This window comes from Hippoglossus hippoglossus, chromosome 8 (assembly GCF_009819705.1).
Source record: "Hippoglossus hippoglossus isolate fHipHip1 chromosome 8, fHipHip1.pri, whole genome shotgun sequence".
In the NCBI taxonomy this organism is placed as follows: Eukaryota; Metazoa; Chordata; class Actinopteri; order Pleuronectiformes; family Pleuronectidae; genus Hippoglossus; species Hippoglossus hippoglossus.
In genome coordinates, this window is record NC_047158.1 from 5,434,271 (window position 1) to 5,453,346 (window position 19,076).

Consider the following 19,076-nt stretch of genomic DNA (forward strand, 5'->3'; position numbering starts at 1 on the left):
TTTCATTAACATTTGAGCGGTCTCATTCATTTGCACTGCGAGCTGCTGTTTCCCCATTCAGCAGACACCAACAGAAAAAAAAAAAAATCTGAATGTTGCCGTTAGTGGTGATTTTGTCCTCAACGTGTCTCTGTTTATATTGAGCACAGTTCAGCTCGCTCCCCTTCACAAGACAGACTTTTAGAAAACAACCAGCTTGCAATAATTTCTCAGTGACTGAGCATTTTCTGGCAGAACAATACAAGATATTGTGTTGTCGCATCGCAGCCGAGGGAGAGGAGAACACATTAACTGAAAATTACATAAAAGACAGAACAAAAATCCAACTATAAAGTATGATTCAGTTGCTTGCTGTGGATGGATGTGTGGGAAATGGTGTAAAGAAAGGAAAGAAGTTGAATTCTGTAAAACACGACCAGAAGACAAAGAAAGAAAAACACACACACCCCATTTCTTCACTGGTATCTTGACTTGCAGTTCATTGAGATCTCAAACTTCGGCCTCCCATCACAGGTTGTTGTGGAAAAGTTTAGTTTTAATCTTCATCAATGTATTGAGTTGTGAGGAAGTCAGATGAAACATCATTAACATCCAGACGTTATTGTTGCACCCTTGAACTGACAGGACTCGTCTTCTGTTTGAGTAAAAATTTGGAACGTCTTTTTCCACACACATGTACATCACTAATTTGCAACTCTGCTGTAAAGCAAACTGTCATACTTGCTCAAAACATTATAATTTTCCCTCTATAACCAAGAGTAAAAATAATATGAGAGTCGGCCAAAAGAAAGGGTTAAATAACAGACAAATAAAATGTAACTAAATAAATATAACTGCATCTTCTGCTTGGCAGCTTAAGTTATTATTTTCTTAGCATTAGTTGAATTTGAAATAATCCTAGGCTGTAACATGACTGATTGGATCATGAGGTCAGAAACCTTTTAAATTTAATAAGACAAGAAACTCCAAGACCCTGTGAGCAGCTTCTCCTCATGCAGCATTAAGTAAAGACACTTGATTCATCAACAACAACGTGTCTGCAATTCATCAGAGAATCAGAAACTCAACATTCAAGGAGATTTCCAACAACAAAACAGGCAGGATTCAAACGGAGCAGCGCTACACTTTTACATAAATCCACAAGACAAAGAAACAAAGGGAATGGTGGGAGGGTGAAGTCTGTTGGGCAAAGGCAGAAAATCTAAAAATGCAGTTCAGGGTAAAACATGTGCAGCGGGTTCAGCATGACAGACATTCTGTCAAAGGCTGATGGGAAACTGCAGCAGCTTAAATACAACACGGGGCTGAGGGGCTGATGGAAGACAGGTGAAGAGGTGGGTGTGGGTAATCAGGTGACTGCAGGTCAGGTGGGTCGCCCACGTCCTCAATGAAAAGAGCTAGACTGAGGTTCGTTTGTTGTTTTTTACGTAGGAAGGTTGTTAACTGAGTGAGATGACCCAAAAGAATTGGGCAACCACGATTAGAGCTTTTTAAAGTAGAATATCACTCAGTAAAAATACCACCAACAATCCCCTTCAGTTAAATCAAGCTGCACCGAATCACACACACACACACTCATAGATATCGGTTCCCTAAATATGTCTGATGTTTTCATCAAGATCCATGAATTATTCTCTGGTGAATGAGGAAAATGTCAACAACAAGAAAACATTGCAAAATTAAAGACAGTGGGGGAAAAAAAACCTGAATCCACTCTATCAAAAAGATTTGTGGAAAAAAACATTTTAGTGGTTTTTAGCATAATCCATCAGTGCTTGGATTTTGACGGTCACTTGTTTCGACATCACGTCTCATCTCAGAGTTAACGATGTCGGACTCGTCAGACATTCTGAATCAGCTGACTCATCTGTTGCATCTGTTCCGATAATTATCTGTCAATAAGTAATGCTGTTTGACGATCAACATTTAATGACCCAGTATTGTAGTTTCACGTAAATGTAGAAACAACAGAGCAGCAGTTCCATGTAAACCTTCACGATTGTATGAGCTCCAAAAAACATAAATACAGATTTCATGTCATATTGAAGAGCATCGTTAATCTAGTTTACAATCATCATTACAAAATACTCATCGTAATTAATTTTCTCCACTTAACAAATGTATTAAAGTGTCTGTGAAGGTCTCTTAACTCAGTTTTCTTCTTTAATTCTTGCTGCTTCCTGCTTGTTGGGAATTGGGAATTCATAGGAGTATCTGATGGTTGAATCTATATAAAGGGAATTCTGCTCACTTGCCTTCTAGACCTACTTTGTCACAATCACAATCCTCTTATGAATTCTCCTCCACCTCTTACCTTCACCCTTTGACATTTTCCATCGCGGTCGAGGAAACTTGTTTGACAAATTTTTTCTTTACTTGTCGACTGCACCCTGAGTGACAGAAGAAAAATGGGAAGTTTTGACGCCTCGTCGCCGGCACAATGAAGGCGAATGCGATTCTGCTTGTGGTGCTCACGGCTCTGAAAAGAGGACAGTGATGTGTTCTACAATAGAAAAGGTCCCCATTGTGAAGGAATGTTTGAATATCCTCACACATTACATCAGTACAGCACCATTAGGAGAGTAGAGCCGGCCTCATTCCACACATACTCCTTTCAGTCCAAGCAATACCCGTCGTCAGGTTATAGATAAAGGGACACATAGCAGCTCATTGTTGTGTCTATGTCAGATGCCCCAGACACAGACCGACTTCAACTCTTTTGCTTATTTCATCAATAGCAAGACGTAAGGACACAACGTTATTTAGGTGTGCATGCTTTAGGCTTAACTGTCCAATAGGATGCGAACGCCTACATGTAACATACATGACCTGACAGCAGTACTAGCCATTCGTGGATGTGCTGTTGGAATGGGGGACACAAGGTGAAGGAGATGAATTGGGATGCTGAGACATGACAGTGGCTCATGTTACTCTGTAGGCGTTGTTGTATTGTTCCACCTTCTGGTCTCCTTGATGCATCAAGTTCCAGCTTCCACCACACCCATCACTCTGTGGACTTTAGAACTACAGGAAAAGTTTGAAATCTCACCTCTCACAACTAATTATTGACATGGTTAGAAAATATTAAAGGTCACATGTAAAGTTTTTATTTGTGTGTCTTTCCACTGTGTGTTTTTTTTGTGAATTTAAAAGTTCTGCAAAGTTAAAAAAAAGCCCAAAGTCCATGTTAAGAAAGCCTGAAGCTCCTGAAACACCTCCTCAGTGTTCCAGACTACACCTCCGGGGACCAACTTTTCACTAGTTTTGAATGTGTCCTGTGTTCCTACTGGAAACATCAGCATGCAGACTAAAACATTAAAAGTTGAGTAAGTTATAAAATGCAAAACAACATACTAGAGTCAAAACAAAAGGCAAATACATAAATTAGTTGTGCTTGGTGACGAAAGCTCATAAAACTGTCTCTAATCTACAAAACAACATTTCTTTCTGTCACAGTGTGACGTCTCAGGGTTCTGCATGATCTTCTTCTAAAAAGTCTTTGAAACTTTTTTTAACTTTGACCTTGATGACAAAAATGGCTTGTGTGCGTGTCCAGAAATGCAGCCTCTCAATCCTCATGTGCCGTTTCACATCTGCCTCTGTGGTAACTTGATGCAAAGTAAAATATGGATGCTTAAGTGAATCTTGGGACAATTCGGATTTGACTTCTAATATAACATAAACAAATGCACTACACTAAGCTCCACTGTGAAATATTGTCATCATCACGCTCTTCGGCTGTCTCTACATCCCTGAAGCAAATCTTGTTTTGTCTGAAATCAGCAGCAAATCACAGTCTTTGAAACAGTGTGTCGGATCAACACTGCGAACAACTTCAGCACGGTTGTGTTGCTGAGGCTGAGGTTGATGCAGAACGTGGACACGCAGCTCCTCGGTGAATAGAATGAATTCTTTATAGTGTGGATAGTCAGGATTGTATGCATCTGTTCTTTAATGTCCTGTCAGTGGAAAAAGGGTTTGACATCAGGCTGAGGTCCCAATTATCTCTGGACTTTTTAAATCAACCTTCTCGCGCATGTCGCTGTTTAAGAAGATAAAGCAAATCTGTCTTTGTCTGCCTGCCTTCCCTGAGGGGGCCGTGTTTATCTCCTCACAGCCATCTCCACTGCAGAGTGTGATTATCCTTTTCTTCTCCGCTCAGCAGTAAAGAAATGTTGTCACTTTCTCGTTCCCGGGTTTACGGGCTGCTCACTTCAGGGTTGATTAGCGTTTGTGGAAGAGAAAAGGAAATTCTCCCGTTTCTCATTCCGGAGGGCTTATTATCACTGAAGGACAGTAGCGCTGCATAGTGATCCATCAAAAACAAGAGAACTCACGATCACAGCTCGCCTCTTTCAGAAAGGTGGGAATGTTCCAACTTAGGGCAGCAAGGACACAGTGTGATGGAGCGTGGGTTTTCCTTCTCCCTATTAAAGGTGTGAGGAGACATCAAGAGGGAGGTAGGCCTGTGTCTGATGCCTGAATGCAGCAGGGCCGTTCACTCGCTGGTCCACAGGGAGATCAGAGCTGCGGAGGTGGACGTGGAAGCTTGAGGCTGCTGAGCTACAAAAAAACGCTGGAAGGAAAGATGGTTAAAGTAAATCAGCCTGACATAAGGTTTCCCATTCACGAGGAGCAAGTATCTCTAAAAACTGCTTTTGCTACTTTAAAAGCAGAACAAATAGCCCCTTGGTGAGCCACTATTACAGTGGTGGATTTTCCTGATAATAAGAGAATACGTTTATCTGCAGAGGAAACTTATTCACTTTGCACACAAGCAGATCATCTGTGAGTTTAAGCAGAGTATTCATGTGTTGTACACCCACCTATGCTGCCTTTAGCAATGCACTGAACTCCAGAGATCCTCCTGGCATTCTCCAGTATGTCCGAGTGAGAGCCTCTGGAGTATCTGCTGACTTTCTCCACCTAGTAAAAATACAGCAGAAAGTACAGAGGAGCCGATGTGAGAACACAACAGGAGATTGTCTGCCGGATTCACAGAAAGCAAAGGGTGTGATGACATTTCTAACACGAAGAAACCTCAAATGAAAAAGAAATATGGCAAGCACAATACAAGAGGCTAACACAGCGTGTATGCCTGTGGCTGCAGGAAAATAACATTGACAAAGGGTCTAAAAATACATCAAGGAAAGAAGAAGTGCTTGATCGAAAGAGAGCAGGGATCTCGCATTGATCAGTACTTTCTAAAAAAGTCAATCAAGTCAGTCGAGTGAAGTCCAGCGACCGGACTCAACCCAAAGTTCGGAGGACATCAGCTCAAAAACAATCTGTCATCTGAAACCTCAAAAACAGAATGTTTGTCCTTTGTTCTCATGTAACATTGTGAGAATGTTTAATAAAAGTACATTGTATAATCTGTTATTACAACAGCGTTGGTGAAACTATCTATCACATTGTGGGAACATTTTATTCTAAACATTCTGTTCTGAGACCTCAATAACATCCTGAAAACATTTTAGCAATGTTGCTTTGAGAATGTTTGTCCTTTGTTCTCATGTAACATTGTGAGAGCTTTTTTTGTAAAAGAACATTCTTTAATATGTTACCTCAATAACGTTCCCTTAACAGTTCAGAATCTTGGAGGCAAAAAGTTCTGTGTTTGATAAAATAACACATTTTGGGAGCATTTTATAAAAAAACGTTCTTTCCTGAGACCTCAGGAACATTTTAGTAATTTTGCAGTGAGAAGGTTTTTTCTTCGTTCTCTCATAAGAACGTTCTGTGAAAACATTGGACCGATTCATGATTGTTACATTCAAACGTTTTGAAACCTGAATGTGTTCTGGGATACAGATTAGGTGTTCCAAGGCACCTTTCAAACATTATTCTTATGTTATTTTGATTCTCACTGCACTGAAAAGTCTGAAGTTCCAGACCAAACAATGTAGGTGCGAAAGCGTCTTTACATTTCTAATGTAGGCTGCTGTCGTTTCTGTACATGCTCACTCACTGTTCAGCATCCCGGTTGTTTACTGCATTGACTCAAACTGCTGTGTCTCTTTTTCAACAACTTTCTTTTTTTACAGGCACTTCCTGCTGCTGAGCCTCGCCTCTGCTTTACTGCTGATCCCTTCACCAGTTTAACTTCAACGGCACAATACGGGATTTTACGCGTTTCATTTATTCACAGTGCAGTTACACAGAAACACAAAAGTCCTCCCATATGGCTCATTGTTGCCTGAGACGGCACAAAAACAGTGTTTCCTAATGAGAACAACGGAAAAGCAGTGCAGCTATTTGTCAGGCTAATAATGCACAGTGAAAGAGGCGACGCTATTAAGAACACATTGACGAATCTGTCACAAACACGCAGTTTATTTAACATTCACGGCAATACAAGAAAAAGTTCAGCGAAGTGTTACATGATATTTTACTTTTCAAAAATGTGATGCAGATAGTTTGTGAAACATCCTTAACAAGATTCATTTCTACCACCAGTGTTAGTTGACGTTATTTGCAGCAGCAGCAGGTTGAACTCCTTTTCAATTCAGTTCAAATGAATATCATGATGCATTGAAGAAAACCACGTGAGGATTTACCCACCTGGCTTTTTTAAAGCATATTTTCAGGGTCATGGAACAAGGGTCATTTAGGCCCGCAAGTAATTGCAAATATCTGGAAACATGGTGTCAAGAAAACAGTTTATCCAGGTGATTCAAAGCACTTTACTCTGCACACGAGAAGGTTTTTGAATCTTAACTTATTTTTAAAGACGTGGGAGCCCACATACATAACATCCGATCTAATCCTGAGAACCCAACGAGACGATCCAGATGAGACACAGGACCAAAAACATAATGTTTGGGAACTTGCGTGATCAAACATAAAAATAAAGGTGGACGGCCCACACTCACTCTGGCTGTGTCCGAAATCACTCACCATCACTATATAGTGAGTTCGCCATTTTGTAGTGCTGTCCGGATGCTATACCCTATATAGTGAACTCATTGTTTCCCACAATGCATTGTGAAAAGTAGTGTGCAACATATGGTCCCTAACCGAGCAAAATGTACCCATCATGCATTGCGCTCGTGGTGGAGAGACAAGAGGGGAGTGGGCAGCAGAAACCTGACCTGTCATACGAATGTAAATAAGAGCAGAGCAGCACATCACAGCACAAACTGAGGCAAAGAAAAAAAAATTCTGAATTTGAGGATGGTCACTGAACATGCTTTTTCGCTAAAGGTATTAATACTAATTGTAAAATAAACACTTAAACTTTATTATAGGATTTTCAACCGGCCAACGTTGCTGAATGTCGTATCCCTACGACAATGATGTAATTACAATGACATTGTGTCCGAAAATGGGTTTTTATATTTTTGCAGATGAGCTCATTATAAAGCCCTACATAGAAGTCACTGTATAAGGAAGTAGGGGTTAGTGAGTGAGTGGGTGATTTTGGACACAGCTACTGTTATCCCAATTCCTCTGGAGACAAAAGTCATATTAACGCTGGAGGCAGTTTTAGGTCTAAAGTACGCGAAACCTGACTGGTGACACTTTCCAGTCACCTCGCTCTTAATGGCTGTTGCTGGTGTCGGCTCACTCACCCAATCGCTGTTTCTTTCATACAATACGAGTCTCCTCAATTTCGATTCATAAATATCAAACATGTTTAATAATTACAATAAAACCGGAAAATACAAACAAATTCTTATTTATACATGTTTAAAATATCCCAGAAAGTGAGTATATTGATATTGTTATGTTCACTTTTATCTTTTTCTGTCTGGCTGTTTACATTCATTGAAATAATCCAGATAAACCAGAGTTTTCCAGTGAACTGATGCATTAATCTGAATCTAAGCTTAATTTAATTTTAGGCTTCACTTTAGCCCTAATATTTATATAATAATGCTTAATAATAATATGTCCTCTATGGCCTCTAATTTTCCAGCACAGACCCTGAAAATACTCAGGGTCTGTGTAATAAGTTTCTATAAAGGCTTAGTCAGTTGTGTATTTAACTGAGGTGCCACGAGCTCATGGTCAAAGATATTTCTTTGTCGTGTTGTTCAGCAGCACAGGTGATAACACGAATGAGAGCAGCATGTGCAGGTGTTTCCACAATGAGGAGGAGGAGGTGATGAGGAGCAGCAGCAGCTGGATGTGTAGAAGCTGGAACAACTGCACTCAACAGAGCACAGACCTCCTCCGCTTAATTAAGACAAGCCGTTTAGTTAAAGCCACGTTACGTTTCTCAGCTTAACAGTCTCTGAGAAATCAATACAAAATATTGGAAAACAAGACAAGATAAGACAAACTCTAATGATCTCATTCCAGGCAAATCCCAAGCAGCAGATTGTCAGAATGAGGTGAACAAGAGAATAAAAGAATAGGCAATAAATAAAATGAAGATAATGTACATATATATATATTATATACCTTTTTAAAACAGACAAAATTATTATATATACATAGATATATATATTTTTTTAGAGAAATGGACTTGAGTAAAGTGCAGTGGCACAAAATGACTGCACAAGGAAATATATTGTATTAGTGCATTAGTATAAGCAGATATTAAAATAGACATATACATACAGTAAATATGCATATAGATTGTTATAGGTGTATAGGCAGGTAATGCATACAACATTATGAACAATAAGTGTGTGTGTGTGTGTGTGTGTGTGTGTGTGTGTGTGTGTGTGTGTGTTAATTAGTGTGTGTGTTAATTTCACAATACATCCACTACATCCACTATATCCACACAGGGAGAACATGGAAACTCCACAGAGGAAGACTAAGGCTGAACCAGGATTCAAACCAGTAACCTTTTTGCAGTAAGGCAGCAGTGCTAACCACTGTGCAGAGGATTGAGATATAGCATACAGCTATTTCTGTAGAATTTTAGTGTCATCCTTTTACCCATTTCTAGGCTCAAATAAAAGCACATAGACACATTGTTGGTCTCATTCATCCCTTGTATGTTTTCATAGAGAACGAGGTATTGAAAATGAATGAATGTCCATGTTGGGTTGGTGGTCAGCAGCTCTGACTGATTTAGGACCGGGTCACACATACAAAAATGTTTCAGTGGCGAGTCTTCTCCTCCCATTCACTTCCAATCAGCGCAAGCTAGGGGGCGAATAAAACATTTGCTTCCGGCGGTGAGGCGAATCGCAACTTTGGTGAACTCTGACCCACGATATTCCCTTACTGATGACATGTGAAGAGAACTATCACGTGTCAGACAGGCAAGTGTGCTATAGCCGACATATTGCCTTCTTGAAATGGGAGTCGGGCCTCGAGGTTCTTTCGCCTCCCTGCATGCGGCTGCCTTCACGTCACGTGTAGTTTCTCCATCGTCCAGCCAGCATGAGAGAGAGAGAGAGGGGGATTGTTTGTTTTACAACTGCACAGTGAAAGAGCGAAGGCAGCAGAAAAGAATAGATGCTGTTCGGCTGTGGTGAGTTCAGGGACTGATACAAAGGTTTGGACTGTATGGTTTGCATGATACACGAAAATACCCCAGGGCTGTTGTTATTTTCCTGTCGGCTCACAGTTTATACACAACACCTTTACCCACACTATTTCCTGCAACCCTCTTCCACACACACACACACACACACACACACACACACACACACACACACACACACACACATTTCCTCAGACACATTATGCTCTGACTGCAGCTCCAGTCATTCCAGAAAGACAACAGGCACAATAGCACCTCAGAAATGGGAAACCTCACGTGATGCGCTCTCTTCTCTGCCCAGTGCACCTGCACCCGGCGCAGACTGACTCCAATGTCCTGATGAGCAATTTGCTATTATTCTCCTCCTGTCTGATTTCACTTCACAGACTTGCTCCGGTTAATTGCTACAAGCCAGTGGGTGAGTCAGGAGCTGGCAGGCGTGTGCGGCAGTGTCTTCATCGGGCCTGTCAGAGCCCACTCTCCTGCAGTCCTGAAGATTTGCAACTAAATTAGCATTTGCCTTTTTACAGTTCTGTGTGAATCTTTCCCTTCAGAAAGTGGAATTTCTATAGAGTTCAACTCAAAAGCAACGGGGTGTGAAGAAGCTGTCACACATGATGCTACGACCTTCACACATTTAAGCGCTCTGATCCCCTGATTCCTCACTGATGCTCCTGCAGAGTTTCTCTCTTCTCATCTTCCCAGGACAGATTACTTTGCCAAATTTCCCATCTTACAAAAAAAAAAAATGCCGGCTGCTGTCATGACTCTTATCTCTGTTTCATCTTACCTGCAGGGATAAAAAAAAGGGGTTTCAGATAAACAGTCAAGACACTGTGGAGTAGTGATGTGAGACTTAACACTGACCCCAATTCTGAGGAACTACTTTTACTCCACTACATCAATTTGATCACTTGAGTTACTCTGCATATCCTAAATTGTCCTATTTATGTACACATTGAATTGCTCTCTGTGTTTACAATGGACTATGTATAAAGATGGACAACATGTTTCCACTTCAATGTGCAAAAATGAAGCTAGAAGCTAGAGTCTTCTCAGTAGCGAGCAGGGGATGGAGCCGCAGTGTCAAGACTCCACCCATTCATGTGCTCAACCAATCACGAGTCATTCTCAGCTGTCAATCATAATGTTTCACCCTGTTTTTATATCATTAAAAAACCCATTTAAACCGAACTTATCAGAAACATGAACACTTAAACATACATCAGTGTGATGAAGAACTAGCTCAGATGACAGAAACCAACTTTGAGACATTCTATTTAACATGTTCTTTGATCTGTTAATTAGATCCATGTCCCATCTGCTAATATGGAGGAGACTGTGTTTATGACTATATATATTGCAGCCAGCCATCAGGCCCCGATCAATATGATGATGTGGCTTCACTTCTGGGAGCTGTCACGTCATCCATCTTTATTCACAGTGTATGATTCTTAGTGTGACATTTCTCGTCTTATTTATTTTTATCTTATTTGTTTATATTCTTATCTAATTTCGCTTATTCATGTTCACTAATGTATGTATTATATGTTCTATTTAATATGTGCTATACCCTCTTAAAAGTAGAAATTAGCCATTTTGATATAGAGTTCTTTTAATTTTGTAATTCTATGTTTGTTTTATTATAATATTTTGTATTATAGGCTTATTAATGAATATGTTGAAAGCATGTCTTTGACTTGCAACAGAATATAAAGTTCTGAGCATTTCTTCCACCAATGAACAAAGTCACTGGTTTGTACTGGTTCGGTATCAGAATCACCAACGAGCTACTTCTTTGTAACATGTTGTTTAGAAATCCAGCGTAAGACACGATCTGTTTGTATTGACATTGAAATGCGGAGTAGCACTGTAAACAACGATTTGTTTGGAGCCAAATGCACTTGACAAACAGCTGGAGATAAGTTCATTCAGTGGGATTAAAAAATAAGAAGATTTACAACAGATATATAGGTGCAATACTCATTATTGTATTATTGGTTGAATAAAAACACTAAATAGATCAGCAGAGACACTAGGTCCTATATGTGCTTTTGCTGTGACTCATTTTATATTGAATGGTGTGTGGATCTGCAGGAAGACCGCGCAGCATGCAGCAGATAATACGCCGGTGAAATAAAAGTCTGAGTTAATGAGGGGTGTGAAAATCAGTGGCAATGATATAATGATCACTTATATCCTGCTAAACGATTCCTGTCCCGACAGGAGTGTCCTCTTCCTCCTCCATCCGCGGGGCACGAGTGGTCTTTGACGCTTCCATTACTGAGTCAAAGAGCTTAAAAGTACAACATTCAAATTCACAAGTTCACACGTCGTGTTTTGTGTCGCGTACATTACAAAATCAGCATTTATCTCCACACACTCGAATCAGAGAGCGGCGCTTCACCTTCATGTCACCTCGGTGGAGATGGAAAGTATCAGGCTGTTACATCTTGTTCTTTGTCATTTTCTCCAGTAATACATGGTGCCCTGAAATTCATCAGTGCTCCCCACAGCATAAGAACACAAACCACATCTGTGTCAGTCAGCGGCTCTCAAACGCTGAACTGAGTGAATGTGGAGCAGCAGCTACGTTTCTAATTCCCTTCATGAAGGAAGAATCAAAACGAAAAATGGAAGCTTGACCCATAAAAAAAAATCTGCATGGTATTCCGCAGCCGTACATTACGCACAAATTCTCATGGGAAGTTTATTTGACAAAGTTAGATTAATGCATGTGAAGCTGTTTCACTACGAGTTCCTTAATCCTCAGTGAGTCTTTATCTGAATGTCAAAATAACAAACACACAAGAAAAATCAATGTTAGTTTATCCAGCTCAGCGGGGAAGACAAAGATTTTCGATGCCTCCTCTTTCTCTCTCTAGCATTCTTTTTTTTTTTTTTTTTTGAATTAAGGAATGAGCAAGGGTAATGTTTGCGGCGACCAGTTTGTGAATATCGGAACCGCTGATTGTTTTCTCGGCTGAGGGAAGATTTTCACTTTATTCACATGCAGGGCCAGGTGAGCGCCAGTGTGCACAGAGCCTCCTGAGGTTTGTTTCTGTCAGTCTGTTAGTGCAGAGCGGCCATGATGCTCCTGCTCCTGCTGGTGGTGGTGGGGGGGGGGGCAGAGCTACATGGAATATTAATGCTCTGTGTCGCACCACCTCTCCGCTCCTTGCACAAAAGCTGCTTCAGAAACGTGCAGAAAAGGCCATTCTCAAAGAATTCTAGAAGTTATCAAAGGCGTGGCTCGGATCTTTTGATGTCAGTCTTGTCGTCTTCTCCACGCCGCTGTGCATTGTGGGAGAGCTGAGGTGGGGCTTTGGATTGAGTGCTTTACAGCCGATGGATAAAGGTGGTCGAGCGGCCTGGATGAACATCTCAGCCTGAGGTGACAGTTGACGGACAGTAATGCAGGGATAGCCGGTCGGATCTGTGGGGATGAGTCGTCTGCCCACAATTACCGACCTGTCTGTGTGACAGTCCCTCGTCGGCCTGGACTGTGACCTCCAATCTGAGAGGCTACGGGGCCCCGGCGCCTCCATTTTGTGTTTTTTTCCACCGAGTCCCTTCAGATTACCTCACACTTTGATTCCTGCCAGAGCGGAGCGGGGCTGCTCTCCGAATCAGCAGCCAGGCAGAAAATGTGAAGAGAGGCGAGCAGGCTGCATAATTGACTTTGGACAGAAGCGGAGGATTCAGGTGGAGGAGTTGTATCTGATTAGTGGCTTCCCGCTCGGTTCAGATCTGTCTCCTTTCAATCCGCACCGAATAAACATTGACAAACATGAGTAATGCAGATGCCTGTTATTTTCACGTTGTGTTATTTTCGTGACCTCTTCTATTTCTGGTCTCCAGTCTAGTCCTAACAGAAATACTGTTTAAATACTCTTTTTAACCTTCCACTTCTGTGACGTTGACCAATTGGAGCCTTCTGCCAGAAAAGATGAAGTCGGGCACAAATGTAAACATGGCAAAGCCAAAGAGGAAGGATGTAATCAGTGTGGGTTTAAAGGTTTTAGGTTTTTCATTCAGGCTTTTCCTTGGACACCATGTTTGAGCAAAATGTAGTCTGTTACGTGAATGTAAAAGTCACAACATGTGAAAGAGTAAAACAGCATAGGAGTGATCATATGGGGTGCACATAAGGAACAAAAGTCATATACATATATACATATAATACACATCCTTCTGATTCGGCGGTCTATTAAAACAGCAAAGATTTCCCATCACCCCCTTTGCTTGCTCCCTGCTGCTCGATTCAGCCCCTCCACCACGCCAGCATCCACCTGTAGGGTCCGACAGGGGGGTTTAAATATTTCATCTAATCTATTCTAATCGGAGCTGAGACGCCGAACATTAACTGCTCCTGCAATAAATGTGAGTTGTCTGACGGGACCGATATCCCAGTCATCCACCTTTGTACTGTAATGTCCCAAAACCTGTAAATAGCCAAGTTCTCACAGCCCATCAAATAGAAACAGATATTTTTAGGATTTGGAGTGAACTAAGCGGGGCTGGTAATCCATCCTGAGCTGCAGTTTGAAAGTCATCTTAAAACATTCACTGAGACGCCTGCGGATTGGCTCCTGATACATGAGACAAGCAAAGCCTCCGTCTGAGCAACATTGCGAAGCGTCAATGACGGAGGAGCAACTAATGAGCCAGAAAAGCAAGAACCGCTGCCACTTTGTCACATTCTATGAGTTCTGCTTCAGCCACCACTGCAGAGCAACCAACAGACTCATCGCTAACGAGAGGGAAATGCCTCAATAAACCCGATCTGTAAAGTTTGCTGATTTTCTCCCAGCTCTGTGTCATTACAGCGTCGGTGGAGCAGTGTTTGCTTTTCGCTCCATGTTGCCTGCACCCAGAGCTCGCTGATCAGCTGCCAGCAGAACGTGTCGTCTGGCTCCAGAGCTGTTAGTACAACTACAAATTGTACTTTTTAGCATTTTCTTTGTACGCCTGCCAGAGAGAATCTGCCTAATGACACCGCTGTTGCTGGCAGCTGAGCAGGGAAGGTAAACATTTACATGTACTACAGAAAAAGTAAAAACAGTTTTAAAAGTCACCCTGTAAATTCCCTTTTCAACTGGTTTAAAAACCGCTAACGTCAGACTTTTGTCTGTAATGGGAATGAAAATAATCAACATTCACTCCCAGTCAAATGGACTCTGCAGTAGAGGCGTTACTTTCTACTTCTTCTTCTTCTTCATTATTTTGGTCTAGACACTGATGCTGCACTTTTTCTGCATAGGATGTGCATTGAAGAGATTTTATTTTCTTCCTCATGCAAGATGCAACACTGGCACGACAGCGAGGTGAGAGAGCTTCTAACCGGCACATTCGTGACGTGGAACAGGACTCACCGGGGGAAAACACAGGAAACCTTTAAACGACTTTACTTCCATTTAAAGAACCTGTGTATACTTGCTAATTTGGGTGAAAAACAGAGATTGATTGTAAATCTGGATAAGGGGCGAATACAAAGTTGGACAGTTAATTAATGACAGTCCACTGTAAATTGCCACAGCTACTGACCAAGGTTTTGGTTCCATCTTTTTCTCTCAGGAGGAGAAAGAAGGTTTTAGACAACATAGATTACAACACATCATTTCCATTTAACCTTTACATGATGCCTCCAGCTCTCCCGATGACCACGGAGGGTGCTGCTGCACTGATGCTGATCTGAGCTCATAATCTGGCCCAATGATCCTGTAGTATGAATCCGAGCCTCCGCGGTTTCATAAAAATAAAACAGGTTTGCTATACAACACTTGTGTTCTATTGAAAAGGAGCAGGGATTGGGCGAATGAGCAGAAACCACATTAGCCAATGAGAGCGAGCTGCTCAGGAAGTGTCACCAATCAGATGTTGTGTACTCATGTTAAGAACTGAAACAAGGCGGCATACAGCATCAATAATTGTGCATTCACATGCTCCTCAGAGGTTCCTGTTTCCTGAGTTGTGAAGGTGTTGACCCGACTTCAGTGTGTTTGAAGTCGCAATGTGGAAAAAAAAACAAGGACGCTGTAAACGTGTTGTATTTGTGTTTAGAGCATCGGAACAACACTCAGGCTCCTCTTCCTAATATTTGCATGATAACAAAGAACAAGGATCAGGTGTGACAGGCCTGTAAATGATTTAAAACATATGAAGGTTCATCATGAAAACGTTCTCTTGTGTCACGTGCAGCTTGCAAGTGACACAAGAGAAACATTTGAAAAGTTCACATTTAAAGCTACTGTTTAATGTTGAGTATAAATAATGTTAATTTGTTTATAAGCGATGACGTCAGCATGTTGGCAACTCGTACCAAAACTTTACACCAACTTTTTGAGTTGTTAATCCAACGTGATTTGGCGATTTTTCCCAGTCGGAAGATCTGACATTTTCTGATTGTGACACCACATGAACACACAAGACTTGTTTCCTGTACCAGGGGGGGGGGGGCAGTAGAAAAAGTGAACAGACTTGTGGAACTATAGCAGTAGTGCTTGTTTAATGTGTTATTTGTGTAAAACATGATACAAACAAGCACAACCAGTCGACGCCGGCATGTCCGCCTCCATGTTCCTTTTTATTCTGAAGTCATGTTAGATCACGTGAGTTTCTGTGAGTTCCCGAGTTTCTGGACTCACCACTCAAAATCATTTAGTGAGTGATCCTGTGTCTCGACTGGAGCGTCTCGTTTTTCGTTCTCACAATGACAGTGTTAAAAAATTATCTGACACTATGTCTCCCACGTTTTTAAAATGAAAATCCTGCAGCAGACATTGAGTGGTTTGGATCATTTGGATTTACTGATAAACTTTTCTTGTCAGACCTTATTACTGACAGTACAATATTAACATATTAAATCTTTAAACAATAGGACTTTGAGGGCCAAACAGATAATTGTACATTATATGTGACTGAGGCAAGATGAGGTTGGACACCGCCACCTGGTGGTAAGGATCCAGAAGATTTAGTTAAACAAATGAATTACCCTTAAATACTGCTAATGAATTACACAGACGTAGATTCTAACTTTAAATGGGCACTTTATTTCACAATAGAGATACAATATATATAAAATGGCTTAGGGCCATAAAAACAACAGGCCAAAGAAATAAAAAGATGCTAATGCCAACTTATTGGGGCCAGAAACAAAAGTAAAACATTTGGAGATGTACTTTAGGGTCAAGCCAGACAGGCAGGGGGTTTACCGGATTGCTACTAGACCCATTTGGAACCACCGCACATACACACACACACACACACACAGGGTTAAAAGTGCACACATTAACACATATGACACCACCCGATTAGTCTTGCAGGGGAACTAGGAACAAGGGAAAAGGTGAGTGGCTGTGGTTAAAATCACACGAATACAAACAAATTAAAAAGGTATCATAGTGAATTCTAGAAAATGGCACCAATATAAGCCTGACCCATTTGCACAGTACTCGAGTAAAATATCACAGCGAATGAGCAAACGAGGCAACAGGCAAAGCAGTAGTGGTTTGGACAACCATCGTACAGCACAAATATCTGGCTCCAGAGTTAATGGCCCTGGTATTAACGTGTGGTTTCAGTGATCCGATCGCAAGTGGACAGCTCGTGTGTGCGTTCACACCTGGTGGCCCCACATGCGTCTCCTGAGCAGATGTCACTTCCCTTCACTATATACAAATAAACACGTACATCATGTCCACTCGCAAAGATGCAATGCATGGTGGGAAGCCACGAGGAGTGTTGTTGTTGCTACAGTTTAAATGACTCCTCCGGCGCCAGTATGTGTTTGTATATCAACTTAGACAGAGGACGTCAGATGAGTAGGAGGTCCTTTAGTGTGGAAAGGACCACGTTCACGCTGCTAAAGGCCAGTCTACCTCCGAATTCGGTCTGGAGTGCGTTCACACTTGTACTTAGACCTGTCCACTTGTGATCGGATATAGAAACCACATGTTAATACCAGGTGTATACGGGGTCACTGTTACTCCAGCACTTCAGGATAAACTCAGGGCTAAATTTACTTTGTGGTATAGCAAAAACACTAAATCTTCGCGGTGGTGAAGTTAAAGTCTTTAAAATAGTAAATTAGGTTTAAAACAGGGACAACTTAAAAGGAGACTAACCTGCCCCTGCTACCATGCACTTCTGAATGCTACCTGCTTATATCAGGTTCAACAGAAACAATGGTCTCCAGGTATGTGCCTGCAGTGACCGAGGCTTCAATGAAGCAGGAAAGGTGGGATGGTGGAGTTGTAGGCCCAAAGCCAACCATATCCTTTACGTGATACTTGACCCTGAAAATATTCTCTAAAAAAGCCAGGCCGGTGAATCCTCAGGTGGTTTTCTTAAACGCAGCATGATATATTCATTTGAACTGAGCCTTCAATATTCATTTGCTGTGGTCCACTGCTGGCCGAGTGATGATTAGGTCTATCACTCCAACCTCCTGACTCCGTGATGCTCGTGTCAAAACCCATTTCTGCTCCCTTCTCTGCTTATCAGCCATGCCTCCTGTGATCGAGGCGACCCCGGCGGCAGCAGAGGAACCCTAAATGGACTCCAGGCTCAAGAGCAATGCATCTTCATCTCGCTTCTTCACACTCCGCTCAACACGCTAATCTCTGAGAGCTCACATTTACCTCGGAGTTCTGGCACCTGTCTTATCTAAAGGGGATAGAGAGCAGGGGAGGTGTGGGGGGGGGCTCTTAGTGCAGTTTTACCTTTGGCCTTGAATTTAGAGTAGAACCTTAGATTCCACCTTTTTTAACCCAGAGGAGATGGAAAATCAAAATGCAAGTGAAGTGCCGGAGAACCAGGTGGTGGTAAATGTTTTCTCAGAGGGCTGCGTCTTCTCTATAAATGAAAGGTCGAGCCTCTGAAATCAAAGTGCACTCATGCCTGCGGAATGTATGTGGATGGTATGAGTTATATGTCAAAACAAAAGGCTACGAAAACAAACCCAACCACGTTTAAGATGCAAAGGAAATACCTCCCTGTGGTTTGAACAGAACGCCCGACCCCCTCTATCGGCTGGAGGCCTCTGTGTTTTCATCACTGCTGCTGTGAGCCGAGGATTTCCCTGCAGCCACTGCTCCCTCCAGTGGCAAAATATATTAGTCACTCTTCATGAGTTTATTTCCATGTAAACTAATGTAGATTTTTTTTCTTCCTTTAAGCCTCAGTGACTGTGGTGCAAGAGGTTGTTGCTCACTGAAGCCCCCATGTGGACTGAATTGTTATTATCAGTGCTGGTCTGAGCCTCTGCTGCAGTTTTCAGATTAAATGTCCCATTAAATCGAATTTTTGAAGAGGATCTCATGCCGGACAGCTCAGAACAAATCTCACTGCTAACATGCACGAAAAGTCTCAAACTCAAGAAATCACTGCAATACAGGCACTTTAAATTTTAGGGGGTTTTAGTCAATAATAAACCGATTTCCTTCAAATATGAGCAACCACCAGAGTTGCCAGGGGAGTGTGTGGAAATAATGTGAAGTACTTCAGCTATTCCTGCTGTGATATCATTATGGTTTTACTACCGACAAAATGTACGTCGTTCAAACTTTATATCGTCAAGGGTGAAGAAGCCGCCTGCGGTTCTTTTTCTTCTTCTACTGTTTAACGA